The 12,805-nt window shown below is 40.3% G+C and overlaps 1 long non-coding RNA gene across 1 annotated transcript in view; it reads left to right on the plus strand.

Moving 5' to 3' along the window:
• LOC140324192 (uncharacterized) overlaps window positions 1-12,805 on the plus strand; it is an 83,081-nt gene that overhangs the window by 3,552 nt on the left and 66,724 nt on the right. The window contains exon 2 of the long non-coding RNA XR_011919508.1: window positions 3,357-3,441. This is a non-coding gene — a long non-coding RNA (uncharacterized lncRNA). The remainder of the gene's footprint in view (window positions 1-3,356; window positions 3,442-12,805) is intronic.

Below are 12,805 nucleotides of genomic sequence, written 5' to 3' on the forward strand. Positions count from 1 at the left end.
CAGGGTGCCCGCTACCTGCTAAGGACAGATTGGCATAATGAACACTGCTGCCACCCTATAGAACAGCAAGCAATGTGTTTCAGTGTTTGTAGAAATGCAGTTAGATTGTAAGCTCTTCTGGGCAGGGTCCTCTCCTCCTGTGTCACTGTATCTGTCATTATGTACAGCTCTGGATATTATGTTGGTGCCATATAAATACTGTTTATTAACAATAATTGCGGCATGGTGGAATGTCTACTAACAGTCACTATATGGAGGTGGAATCAGTCTGTCCCATATGCCCTAAAAGTAGGTTAGTGAAATGTTGTTCAAGTCTCTTTGATGAACTTGTTCACCTGTTTGAACTGCTTGAACGGAGGCAGACTACAGAGTCACAAGCATCAGTCCTATCAATGTGCAGTCTATAAAGGTCAGTGAAGGCGGATACATGTGACAGTGTACCAAATCACTGTCATTAAATGTATCATATGGAATTTGATCTTACTTTTTTGTCTTGTATTGTGGTCAGTGTGGCTTGATGAAACAATATGTTTCTTCATAATATTTAGCAAAATACATTCTTTTTCTTTTAACGATAGGTTTAAAATAAAACATCTTAGTGTACATTGTGTCAATATGGTTTAGGGATAAAAACAAAGACAGTAAACATTGATTAAATCATAACTGGAATTGTACAGAGCAATAGCTTTATTATTAGCTTGTTTTTATATAGCATGGACATATTACGCAGAGCTGTACAAAGTCCATAGTCATATAAACACCATAAAGGTTTTCCCCTATAGCAAACCAAGATATCAAAAAGATGCCATATCTCCAAAAAACAACATAGAATGGAACAGAGTACTAGCGTACCTTAGCAGGGAATTACTGGCAAGTAAATCAGTTACAAAACAATACAGTAGACTCCGGACTAGCCGGTCTAATGTGGTGGAAGGACAGGCCGAATAACAAAAAGGCCAGATAGTCCGGAGTTCTATTAATACAGTACAATACTCACCTCCACACACAGGCCAACACTTCGCACCTGCGGATATCCGACACAGAAGAATTGGAGCCGGAGAAGTAAACAGCAGGCAGCAGGGAAGTGTCAACTTTAGGAGGACTGCAGCAGATGCCCACCGCGAAAACCCCCCTCCCCCCGGCATTTGAATACAAAGATTTTTTTTTTAACTAGGCTGGACTAGGACTAGGCCCAATAGTTGCGTGGCAGATAGTCAAAAGGCTACTGTATTTTTATTTAGTGTATAATAACAGTATTAAACATTCCATGTACATTGATAAAAACATAAGACCCAAACAAAAGACCTCAGACATCACGTATTATATAAAGTAAAGTATCAAACATTTATGTAAGTCACACGCGTTTCGCAGATACAACTGCTTTTTTAGAGGAGTTTTGATAGTTGGATAACATATGCAAGTACAAATATACAGAAACCAACTTGGTAACCCAGGCGGCTCTGTACTCTCAATCTGTTTTTACCGCCATTGGACACAAGGGGAGGGGCTTTAAAAAAATTATTTTTATTTGAAAAAATAAAATAATTTTTACTTCACATAAAAAAGGGTTGTCTACCCTTTTATGAAAAGTAAAAAGTTAGGTGATAGGTCCGCCTGAAGCTAGCCATAATTTTCAATTGATTGGACAAAAACCTTCATTTGATCAAACATGTTTTCTATTGATCATTTTAATTTTTGAGCAAAATGTCTATTTGAAATCACATTGAGCTTGAATCCACTTTGTATCACAATTGATATTTGATAGTTCAGAACAGGAAATTACGGCAACTTACATTGAGTTGGACCTCCATTGCAAGCACTTTTACCTTTTTTGATTAGATGTGATGGTGAAATCGATCGTAATACAGATTAATAACCAAGGGGATTGTACATCAATTTAAAGGATTTATTTGTCAGTTACACTGGGAAAAAATAATATTGTATGTTTACTATTAAGTCTAAGAGTCATTTCAGCCCTAGGAAACAATGATTCTTAAATCAGAAGTAACAAAAAAAAATTTATACTCACCTTTACTCCTGATTTCTCCGACGCTGTCCTTGTTTGGGTCCCACGCTGTCCTGTTGTCAAACTTCGTCCTGATGCTTCGCCACCATCTTCCTACTAATCTTCCTTCTCCTTCTGGCTACGTGACCTTGCATTAAGATCGGGTGACCTAGCCTGCTGTAAATGGGAAAAAACAGGACTGATCCAACTGTACATGTGTGAGATCGGGCTATGCTCTTCAAAGGGGAGGGGCTTCACCTTTTTACTTTTTTTTTAATTTAAATGGCTTTAAAAAAAAAATAATTTTTACTTTTAGCAAACTGAATTTATCCTAATAGGTATATATGGTCACTACGCTACCACATTCCATGAATTTCAATAACAAAAAATACTCAACAATAAAAAAAAATGTTTATACATTTTAATATTCACAAAATCAATTAAAAAAAAACCTCATCTCAGGTGTATGATCCAAACTTCAGGTATTTGAAATCTCTGGATGAAAATTCTCACTAGATGATGTTATTCTGTATGCATTTTAAAAACTCAGTCCGCTTCATCAGGAAATATAAAGAGTTTGGTTTCTTCCCTATCCTCTGCGTCAGGACACAATAGAGGTGCTCACTCAAAATTGGCCTCAGCAATCAAAGGATGCAGTGGGTAACGAGACAGTCAACCCAGAAGCACTATGTGTTCTGAATTCACCAATATTCTTGAACTTCTCCCAGAAGAAATAGTGTGAATTAAATTACAAATATTGTCCACAGGCTCCCCAAATTGCCATACCCAGCTACTGAGAACAAACATCCGCTGATTATCCTCAGTTGCTAATCCACCAAACCTTCACAAACACAGAGCCGCTTCCAAGGGAGGGTTGTCTACCCTTTTATATAAAATAAAAATGTTGGTGTCAGATATTTCTCACCCAGGTTGAATGGTCGTGCTCAGAGTGAAAATCTGACATGGATACAGCAGATCTGCCTCTGATCTGCCATAGATGAACAGCTTATTGGGACCAACCACTGTTCACTCCTTTGGAGAAGAGCACAGTGGAGTGCCACTATCTTGTCCTTCCCCATATTCTTGTCCTATGTCCTTCCCCTTTCAATTGAACAGATCGGTGCTGTTTGTACAGCACTCATTTGTTTTTTCTGTTACTGGAAACCTGCACACGCTAATTTCCAGGGACAATCATCTGATTTCTGTAGCCGGCTTTACTCAGCCTAACACAGCCAGTGGCAAACCTTTGCGGTTGGTTACAAACTAAAAACACACCTTTTTTTTTACTTTTACTGTCATGTAACTTCTGTAGTTTTAGAATTGTTTCTTTTTTTTCTATGTACAACTCCAGGGGTGAAGCTTGGCAACCACCCCATGCCATACAAATAGGCACCTTGGAAGGAAAGTGAGGGAATGCCGGCTGACCATTCCTAGAAGTAAGTAAATCTCCTGGTATTGTGAATATACTGGAATCCAGACAGCTCTGATTTTGCTGAGTCTATTGACCTTTTTCTGTAAAGGGTGAACATAAGTAGGAGGATTTACTAATATGTTGGTGCTTATGCAATACGTCAGTCTGTGATTCCTGCTGTTGTGTTGGTGGTAAAAGATTCTTACATAAACTTGAAACCCACAAGGAAGTGATAGTTCCAGTTTAGTTAACAAATATGTTGCCGGTGTGCTAATTTCACTTTAAGCTACCATACATTTATTCTAGAAGGAAGGTCTAGACATATCAGTTCCTCAGTGATAAATTTACTTCCTGTTTTTGTGGGAGGTTTAACATTTTGGAGTTTCTGTGGTATTTTATTGCCCTCAGAAAGAGTTAGCAGAAGCAGTGTGATCTGATGGAGACTTTTAGGCTGCTATAGTTAAGGGGACAACCTACAGCTGGTGTTGGAGTCAACTTGCAGACTGCTCTCCCCACCACACCGATCCTCCTTTAAAGGTTCCCTCTGCAGTCTGCTGTACCCACCACGCTGACCATCTCTAAGAAATGCTCTTACCCCCGTATACAAAGCGCAAAAAAAACATTAGAAACTTGCTTGTTCTGTCACGCTGCTTCTCATTGATCCTCTTTTCATGTACAGATCATTGACCTATATGATGTCACCTACATGCACTAGGTATGGTTGCAGGGGAGCAGCACCCCAGAACCGGTAAACTATGTCCTGCCCCCACTTTCTTGAGGTGCTCAGTGGTGTCCATAATGGCAGGACTTTAGAGAGTTTGAAACTCATGCACCATAGGAGAAAAGAGCAAGGGACCATGAACCGAGTTTCTGGACTGTAGAGTCCTAACAAACATTTGACCTGCTTATTAATGGTCCTGGTCTTGCATTTAGCTTATAAGATACATGGATATTGTATCTAAACATGGTTTAGATACATGGAGCTTTTTGTATCTAAAATTTCAATGTTTTCCTGGCACAAGGATTATATTAGACAACAGTGGTTGGGGTTTCAGTTTTTTGTTTTGAGGGGGTCCCTTTGATGTTACCGGTACATTTTAGTACTATAGCTACAAATAGGATATTTATTATAAGCTTGGTGTACTAATTAGCGTAGTTACTAATTCATTAAAAAGTTGGTTTTTTTTAGCTCCGCATCACATTTAGATGTTATCTAGGGCAGTCAAAAATACTGTTATAGATACTGTTCACAGATCCAGACTGACATCCTCTCATTCAAACATTTTGATATTTGCAAAGCTGCAGAGGGCTAGCCCACTGCCTACATCAGAGCTAAGTGCTCCTTAAAGCAGTACTGAGGCAGGATGCTGTAATGTTTTCATTCATCATAGTAAGTGATGCTGGATATTCCAGGTTACACCTGGCTGCCAGGAATGAATAAACTCACACGCACCAGAGTTACATCATTCCTCCCTGGTCATTCAAGAGGGACAAAGATTTGGAACCTGGAAGAGGACTAGGTGAAGAGAGCAGCACCTGTAACAGAACAAGGGCAGGTGAGTGTAAAAAAACAAAAACAAATTGCAAATAGGCAGGTAAGTTTATTTTGTTACAGAAGGGACATTGCCTGTCCCTTCTGCAATAAACATCCTGGCTGCTCTAATTTTTTTCTAATTCACATTTAGGGGAAAGCATGTAAGTGGCCATTTTTTTGCTGCTTCCTCCTAATTAACCAATCAGCAAGCTGCCAGGCTTTTCCTTGACCAAACTGTATTTCTTTCCAGCAGAAGAGAAAATTTAGGTCACAGTTTGAATCAGAAATCAGATCAAACAGTTTGCACGTATGTTTTAACTGTGTATATATTTGTTTGCCAGACGTTTAAAGGGATTCTATGCCCCTAAAAAAAGAAAAATCAATGTGTTCTAGTATATTGTTTTTACATATATTGCTTACCAAATAGATAACCCTACCTCTTGGTGGTGAATCCCTATCTGCACCAATTTTCTTTATTCTGGCCCTTTTATTTTAGCTGTTGCCTTGTGAATACATAATGCCATTGCATTCATTAAGCAGTGCTGGGCGCTGGAATTACAATTGTGTGCTAGGACGTCATATTCACCCAGACATGATGCCCACAAATTTAACCCTACTTTTGAGACAACACCAGTGGAAACCACCTCCTCGCTTACCTGGACTTTGTCATCGGCCACAAGTTAGGGTCTCGTGTTAAGTTTATCCTGTGCACTTGGATTATTATTATTATTATTATTATTATTAATAATCTCCTTAGACCCAAGACTTGCTAACGCAGGCCAAATGTGTAAAATAGAAGTCCCTTCTGAAAACTTCTGCTAGTTGTTTTCAATCAATAAAATACCAGTTTTTTTGTTGTTGATAGTGGATGGTGGTTTTATCTTCTTCTTTTTTTTCTGTCCTGTTTCCACAACCCTGAATGCATTCCTGGACCTCCAGTTTGCTCTTTAAGAAGTACACTTGCAATGTGTACTGCTTTATGCAGAAAACTTTCACTGAAAACTGCGCCAGTGGTGTCATCTGCTTGGTAAGCACTCCCTGAGTGTGAGGTCTTATCTGTGAATGTGCAGAGGAGGGTGACTACATTACACATCCTTGGAGAGAGCATGTAAGCTGAGTGTAGCCACCCTCTAAAACATAAGCGTTTAATGAGGATTTACATTTCTTATCATCTAAAATACATGATGTGTCACAAATAAAATCTAATGGATCCCTGGAGAAGGTAAGCAAGAATATTTTGAGTCTTTAATTAAGGGTTTAGTGTCACATAACTAAAGGGGACCTGTACACAAGATTTAGGACTTTAAAATCACTTTGTACAGGTTACTAATATATAAACGCTAATTCCTTACAAGAATACTACAGCTTTAAGGTTATATCCTTTAAGACCCCCCCCCCCCAAAAAAAATAAAACAGTTGCTGGCAACCGAATTCTGGGAGGATTGCTAAACTTTCGCTGTTTCCCTTTTAGCTATTAGCTCCAATGTGTGCCTCTCTTCTAGTCAGCCCCTATGCTCTAAAGGATTATGTCAAATTGGGGTCTCGGCAGTCTCTCGCGATATTTGATGAGCCTACATCATATGACATCTTGGAGGAGCCACAACAAAAACATTGCTGATTTTGTCAATAACAAGAGTATCAAAATAGGACAGACACATATTCATACATTTTATAGTAATTGGTAAAATTATAGTGTATATATATACTGTCCGTATAACTCTGATTTAAATAAAAAAAAAAATTGAAGTCAATTGGAAAAGAAAGATATGTTAGGAAACAGCATAGTTGCATCAGATCCTGGGTGATGGTATGGGTTTCCACATTCCAAAATAAATGCAGTTACGTTGATTGGCTTCCTCCAATTTAAATGTGACCTTAGATCAGGGGTCAGCATACTTTTTGGGCTACTAGGCCATTTCAGGAGGTCAAGAAGACACACTTGGCATGAAAAAAACCGAAAGGTTTTTTATTTGGAAATACAGTACGATCAATAGGAAACATGATGTTCAGGTTGTAATGATGAGGAGTTCAGCAACAGAATGTCATTAAGGTGATTGTCAGTGAGCTGAGAGCGCAGCTTGTTCTTACAAAATTTCATCTTGGAGAACAACTGCTCACACGAAAAAGTACTGCAAATTATTGCGATCACACGCTTGGCACAGGCTAACAACATTAGAAACTGAGCATGTGGCAGATGACGGTAGAGATCAATGAGAGTATTGCAAGAATTAAACTTGGACAAGAGAACGTCCGAAGCCTGCAGCTCAATCAACTCCAATTGCACATCAGAGGGGCCCTCATAATAGGGAAAGTCAAAAGGATTGCTGACAATCTTGAACTCTTGCGAATGAGAACGCACATCAGTGAAGCGCAAAGAGAATTTATTCCGCAGGGTTGACAGCACACTGCATTCTTCGGTGTCAACGAGGGCTGCATCACACTGGGCGAAGTGCGGGAAATTGACATAGTCGCCCTTATACTGCTGTTTCTCCCATAGAATCAGTTTTGCTTCGAATGCCCGCAAGTGGGCTTCCATGTTCGTGATGAGCACATCACATTCTTGAAGCTTCCGGTTTAGTTTGTGAAGGTGAGAGCTGTTATCAGTGAGAAAGCTGAACCGACAGAGGCAAACCTCATCAGAGAACTTTTCAAAGCCTTTGAGCCCCCTCTCACTGACAAAGGAAAAGATCTTGTGGTGGAGGGCGAAGACACGCTTCAAGACGTTGCCACGACTGAGCCAGCTAACCTGGGTGTGGTAAATTCGATCGCCGTAATCCGCCTGTGCAGCTTCGCACATGTTCTTGAAGATGCGGTGGTTAAGAGGGAAGAGCAAGCACTGCGTTCACTAACTTCACCACAACAGACATAATGTCCTTCATGCCAACTGCTTTGGCACACAGTGACTCCTGGTGGGCGATGCACTGCACCTTGCATATCTTCTGCGCACAGCCCAAAGAGCGGCAGTGGTTGATGAACAGCTGCGAATGTCCCTTGGTAGATCCAACCATGGCAGGTGCACCGTCAGTAGTTGGCGAGGCGAGCTTCGACAGGTCGAAACCACTCAAAGCAGGTAGGAGGGCATTGAAGACATCTTGGCCAGTTGTCATTCCATTCATCGGGTTGAGGCTGGGAAACTCCTAGACTACCCCAAGGTCTTGCGTGATGCCTTGCACAAAAATGGCCAGCAGCGCAGTGTCTTTGATATCACAACTCTCGTCCAAGGCGATGGAGAATAGATCGAGAGTTTTGAACTTTCTAAACATCGAAGTCACAGTGCGGGAAGATAGCGGGATTGCCTTGAAAGCGTTGTGTTGCTCAGGACAAATGACGTCAACAGAAGCAAGTATACGATCCATTACAAAGTCTGCATCAGTGAAGGGATGCATTTTCTTGGCAATCAAGGACAATTCATAGGAAGCATGAGTGCGACGCTCAGCAGCCTCCTGAAGCTTTGGAGGCCTGCTTCTTGAAAAGAGACGACTGTTGATCCAACCGTGACTGCATGCGAACAGCCTCAGTCTTCAGCCCATCCGCGGTGTAGTCTCTGTACGTGTGTGCATGCTTGGCATCGAAATTCTCCCTAATATTCGACCGCTTGAAAGTGCTGTTGGTGTTGTTGCACACTAAACACAGGGCTTTGTTGCTGCGTTGGACGAAGAATAATTCGTCAGTCTATTCGGGGTTGAAGACGTAACGATCGAGGGCAACTTTCCGGAGTCTGGTAGCTGCAGGTTGCTTCTGTTCTTTAGGCATGGTAATTGGGGTTACTGTGCGGGAACTCTATGATATCACTTGGTAGGGTATTTTTTTGTGTAGTTGGTGATTAATCCTTTTTTAATCCTGAAGCCAAGCCCTGAATGTTACATAGAATAGTTAATTTGTGTATGGAGAAGTGCGTAGAATCTACGCAGGTAGGTAGAGATATTAACCTTTTATCAAGGGTATTCCAAACAAATGGAGAAGATTCCAGCAGGTGTATGGCTGGTGAGAATAACATAGAAGGGTTACTACGGTTTATGTTCGTGAATATTATTAGTATCACAGTATTTATATAGCGCCATCATTTTACACAGCGCTGTACAAAGTCTGTGGCACTAACTGTCCCTTATAGGGGCTCACAATCTAATGTCCCTACCATTGTCATGTCATGAAAGTATTAGTGTTTATTTTTTTGGGAGGGGAGCCAATTAACCTAACTGCATGTTTATGGGATGTGGGAGGAAACCGGAGTACCCGGAGGAAAAGCAGACACGTTCAGTATGTTGTTTATGTCTGTTGCTGGAGGGCTAGGGAGGTGTCTTAGGCATTAAGTATGGGTTTCCCGACCTTTAAGTAAATAGGTATTGAAAGTGAATAAATAAGTATTAAGATTGAGTAAATAAATATTTTTAGATACACGAGGTGTAGCGTACCAATACCTGTGGGGAATGAAGCCCAAAGGGGCTAGTGAGTGATGATGATAGGGGTTAAAAATAAGTATACTTATTATTAATTTATAATATATTTATTATCCATCAAATGGAAGGTTGGGACTTACTTGTGGTGAGTAATACAGTCCTGGAGAACAAGTTTTGCATCCGGTCCTGGGTATCTGGCTGAGAGCAAGCTGGGGGCTGACGTCACTGCATTGAAGCAGGCACACCCCTTGCCGACCCCTGGAGTACATAGATACCAAAGATGTCAATATTGCCATGGTTTTTTTTGTTTCAATCAAGTTTTTTGGTTTTTATAAAATAACAAATACAACATCATGCATTATCCAGTCAACGTGAATGCATAAACAAAAAAAAAACAAAACATGCATGTATTGTACAAAAGATATCATAGGACAAAAAAATAGTTAAAAAATGTCCATGAGGAGTAACACTCCATTACATGTCATGTCCAGCAGAACAAAACCAACAACTAGTTCTGGGGGGTTATAGAGGAAGAAGTAGATGGGTAGGGGAGGAAAGGGGGAATAAAGTAAATGAAGCAGGGGAATTATAAGCAACCCAATCCTGGAATAAGAAAAATTTCCTTAAAGGGTCCCAAGCTGACTACGTGTATTTGAATTTTTCATATTGATCTTCATCTTCAGCTACTAATAACAATTTCATATGCTGGATCCTTTCAAGTTAAGCAAAGCAATCCTTTAAGGAAGGAATGTTCGTTTGTTTCCAGAACCCGGGAATGACTTCTCTGGCTGCAGTTAAAAAATGGCGGAGCACACTCGGAACCGGGGATCATGAATAATAACCGCACTTTGGGTTTGTTAGGAATATCTGAACCTGTCAGTTTATTATAGACTTCTATAATTGTTCCCCAAAAGAAAAGAATAGGTGGACATTCTCGCCATATATGTAGCATAAAGCCTCTACATGATAGGCAACACCAACATGTGTCAGTCTGAGAAGGAGAAAAACTATGTAGATCTGTAGGGCACCTATACCACCTGGAGACTATTTTATAATTAGTTTCCTGCGCTTTGCAGGGCAATGCCAGTTTGTGTGTCATAATTAAGGCCTGTTCCCATTAAGAATCAGAAATATGCATATAAAGTTTTGATTCCCAATTTCTAGTGTATAGTAGAAAATTGGGTTTGGTACCTGACAAAAGGATAGTGTATAGTAGGAAGATGATATGTGATGGACAGTCATGGGACCTCAATATTGTCTCTATGGCGGTCAGGCTCCTGTGAAAAATGTGCGTATTTCTGCGGAGTGCGGATATAAAAGAGGAAAGCTGCCGGTATTGAAACCGAAGGGCCAAATTGCCACAATCTCTAATGCTTAAGGAAGAGAGGGATGGAAGTTGTCCATTGGACAAAATGTCCCAAAGGTGTCGATGCTCATTGAGGTTCCAAATTAGGAATGTCTGTGTTCATTGCTGGGGGGAAGGCCAGGTTGACAAATAAAGGGGTCATAGGACCTATCTTGGAGGAAATTTTGCCCAAACGTAAGAGATAATCCCAAACACGTAAGAGATCTAAGATCAGTTTTGAAAAGCAGTATTTGGGGTTTAACAATGCAGTGTTTACCCATGGTAGGGATCTTCAGTCTAGGGGAGAAAATTGATTTCCTAAGAACCACCCAACTCTTCCTTTCTCTATTATGAAACCAATCTACTAATCCTATTAATATAGTTGCCTTGGGTTTGATTAGTGAACGGAGGGCTATGCGAGGTCGTTCATCTTTCCATATAAATGATTTGAAAAGTTGTGAAGTTTTCGTCGGTAGAAAGCTGGGAGGTGAATCGGCACCGTTTGATAAATATATAGTATACGGGGCATGATGTTAATTTTTTGTGAATTAATTCTGGCAAACCAGGACAAGGGTAAAGAATCATACTTGTGAAAGTCTGATTAAATTTTACTGAATAGAGAAGAAAAATTATATGTGAATAATTGGGTAGGGTCTGACGTAATATGTAGTATCGATGCCTATGGAGTAGATTTGAGTATGAGGAAGGGGGACATTGAGCTATTCCGATTTATTATAATTGACTTTAAAATTACGAACTGAGCCAAACCTTCCAAATTCCTTTAAAACAGAAGGAAGTTAAGTGTGGGGCGATGGTATGTATATTAAAAGAAAGTGAAATTTTGTATTTTGTATCTCTTATCTAAATGCCTTTAATATTAGGGTTTGTACGTAGGGCAACTACTAAATGTTCCATCACTAAGGCATATAGTAATGGGGACAGGGGGGATCCCTGTCTAGTACCATTTCTAATTGTAAACGGTGCAGACGGAGCCAATAACGCGCACCCAGGCGCGAGGGGCTGAACGTAGAGCTGCAATAAGGGATAACTTGGTGGGGCCCAAACCGGTTTGCCTTAATGATGCATACATAAATTCCCAGTTCACCCTATCAAATGCCTTTTCTGCGATAATTGAAAGAGGACACATAGGAATCTTTAAGGTTTTGGCTGCTTGCGCTAATAAGAGTGTCTTGATAGTGTTATCATGATCTTGCATTTCCAAGACCATTCCTTTCTGCCTAGGTTTGGTATTGATAACGTTATAGAGACGTCGTAGGATGCCAATCTAAAGCTCTATGGCTAACAAAGATGTAGTCTATACGTGAGTATACACAATGTGGGTTAGAGTGGAAGGTGTAATCTTTGGTTGTAGGGTTCAGGGTACGCCAAGTGTCGATCAATTGAAGCTCCTGGAGTTTCGATCGGAATGCATTAAGTTTAGAATAAGAATTAGAGGTTTTCCCAGATGAGATATCAATCCTAGGGTCAAGAGCAATATTAAGGTCTTCGCTCACTATGAGAATACCTTCTGAAAATCTTTTTATTATGTCTAGGTACTTTATAGTGGCAACTGTAGGCTGTTGATTAGGCGGTTAAGGAGAGGTCACTGTATTGTAAGTTCGTCCCCAGGCGGTAAATTTAACAAACACGTATCTACTCAGTGGGTCTAACATGGTGTCAAGAACCTGAGCTGGGAGGGATTTATAAAAAGCTATGGATAAGCTATTGACTTAGCTTCAGGATTAGTACTATGGAGCCAGGAAGTATGATAACGGTTGCACAAGGATGGTATTTTTTGAATTTCGAAGTGCGTTTCTCGAAGTACAAGAAAAAGAACTTTAGCCTTGTGTTGGCTGTAGAGAATTTGTGAATGTTTGGAGGGACTATTCAGCCCCTTGGCATTGAGAGTGCAGTATTTCAAAGATTGGGATTGCTGGGGTGTTTGCGCCATGGTAGTATCAAGATATACAGAGGAGAAGGTGGGAAGATCAGATGATCCAAATTTGAAATGGGAATTTGCCTGTTTTGCAAAACTTGGAGTTGGAAGTTAAGGTAGGGGAGCGAAAGAGTCAAGGGAGATTGGGGATGGAGGAGGAGGACACAATAAAGGAAA

This window comes from Pyxicephalus adspersus, chromosome 2 (genome assembly GCF_032062135.1).
Source record: "Pyxicephalus adspersus chromosome 2, UCB_Pads_2.0, whole genome shotgun sequence".
Lineage (NCBI taxonomy): Eukaryota > Metazoa > Chordata > Amphibia > Anura > Pyxicephalidae > Pyxicephalus > Pyxicephalus adspersus.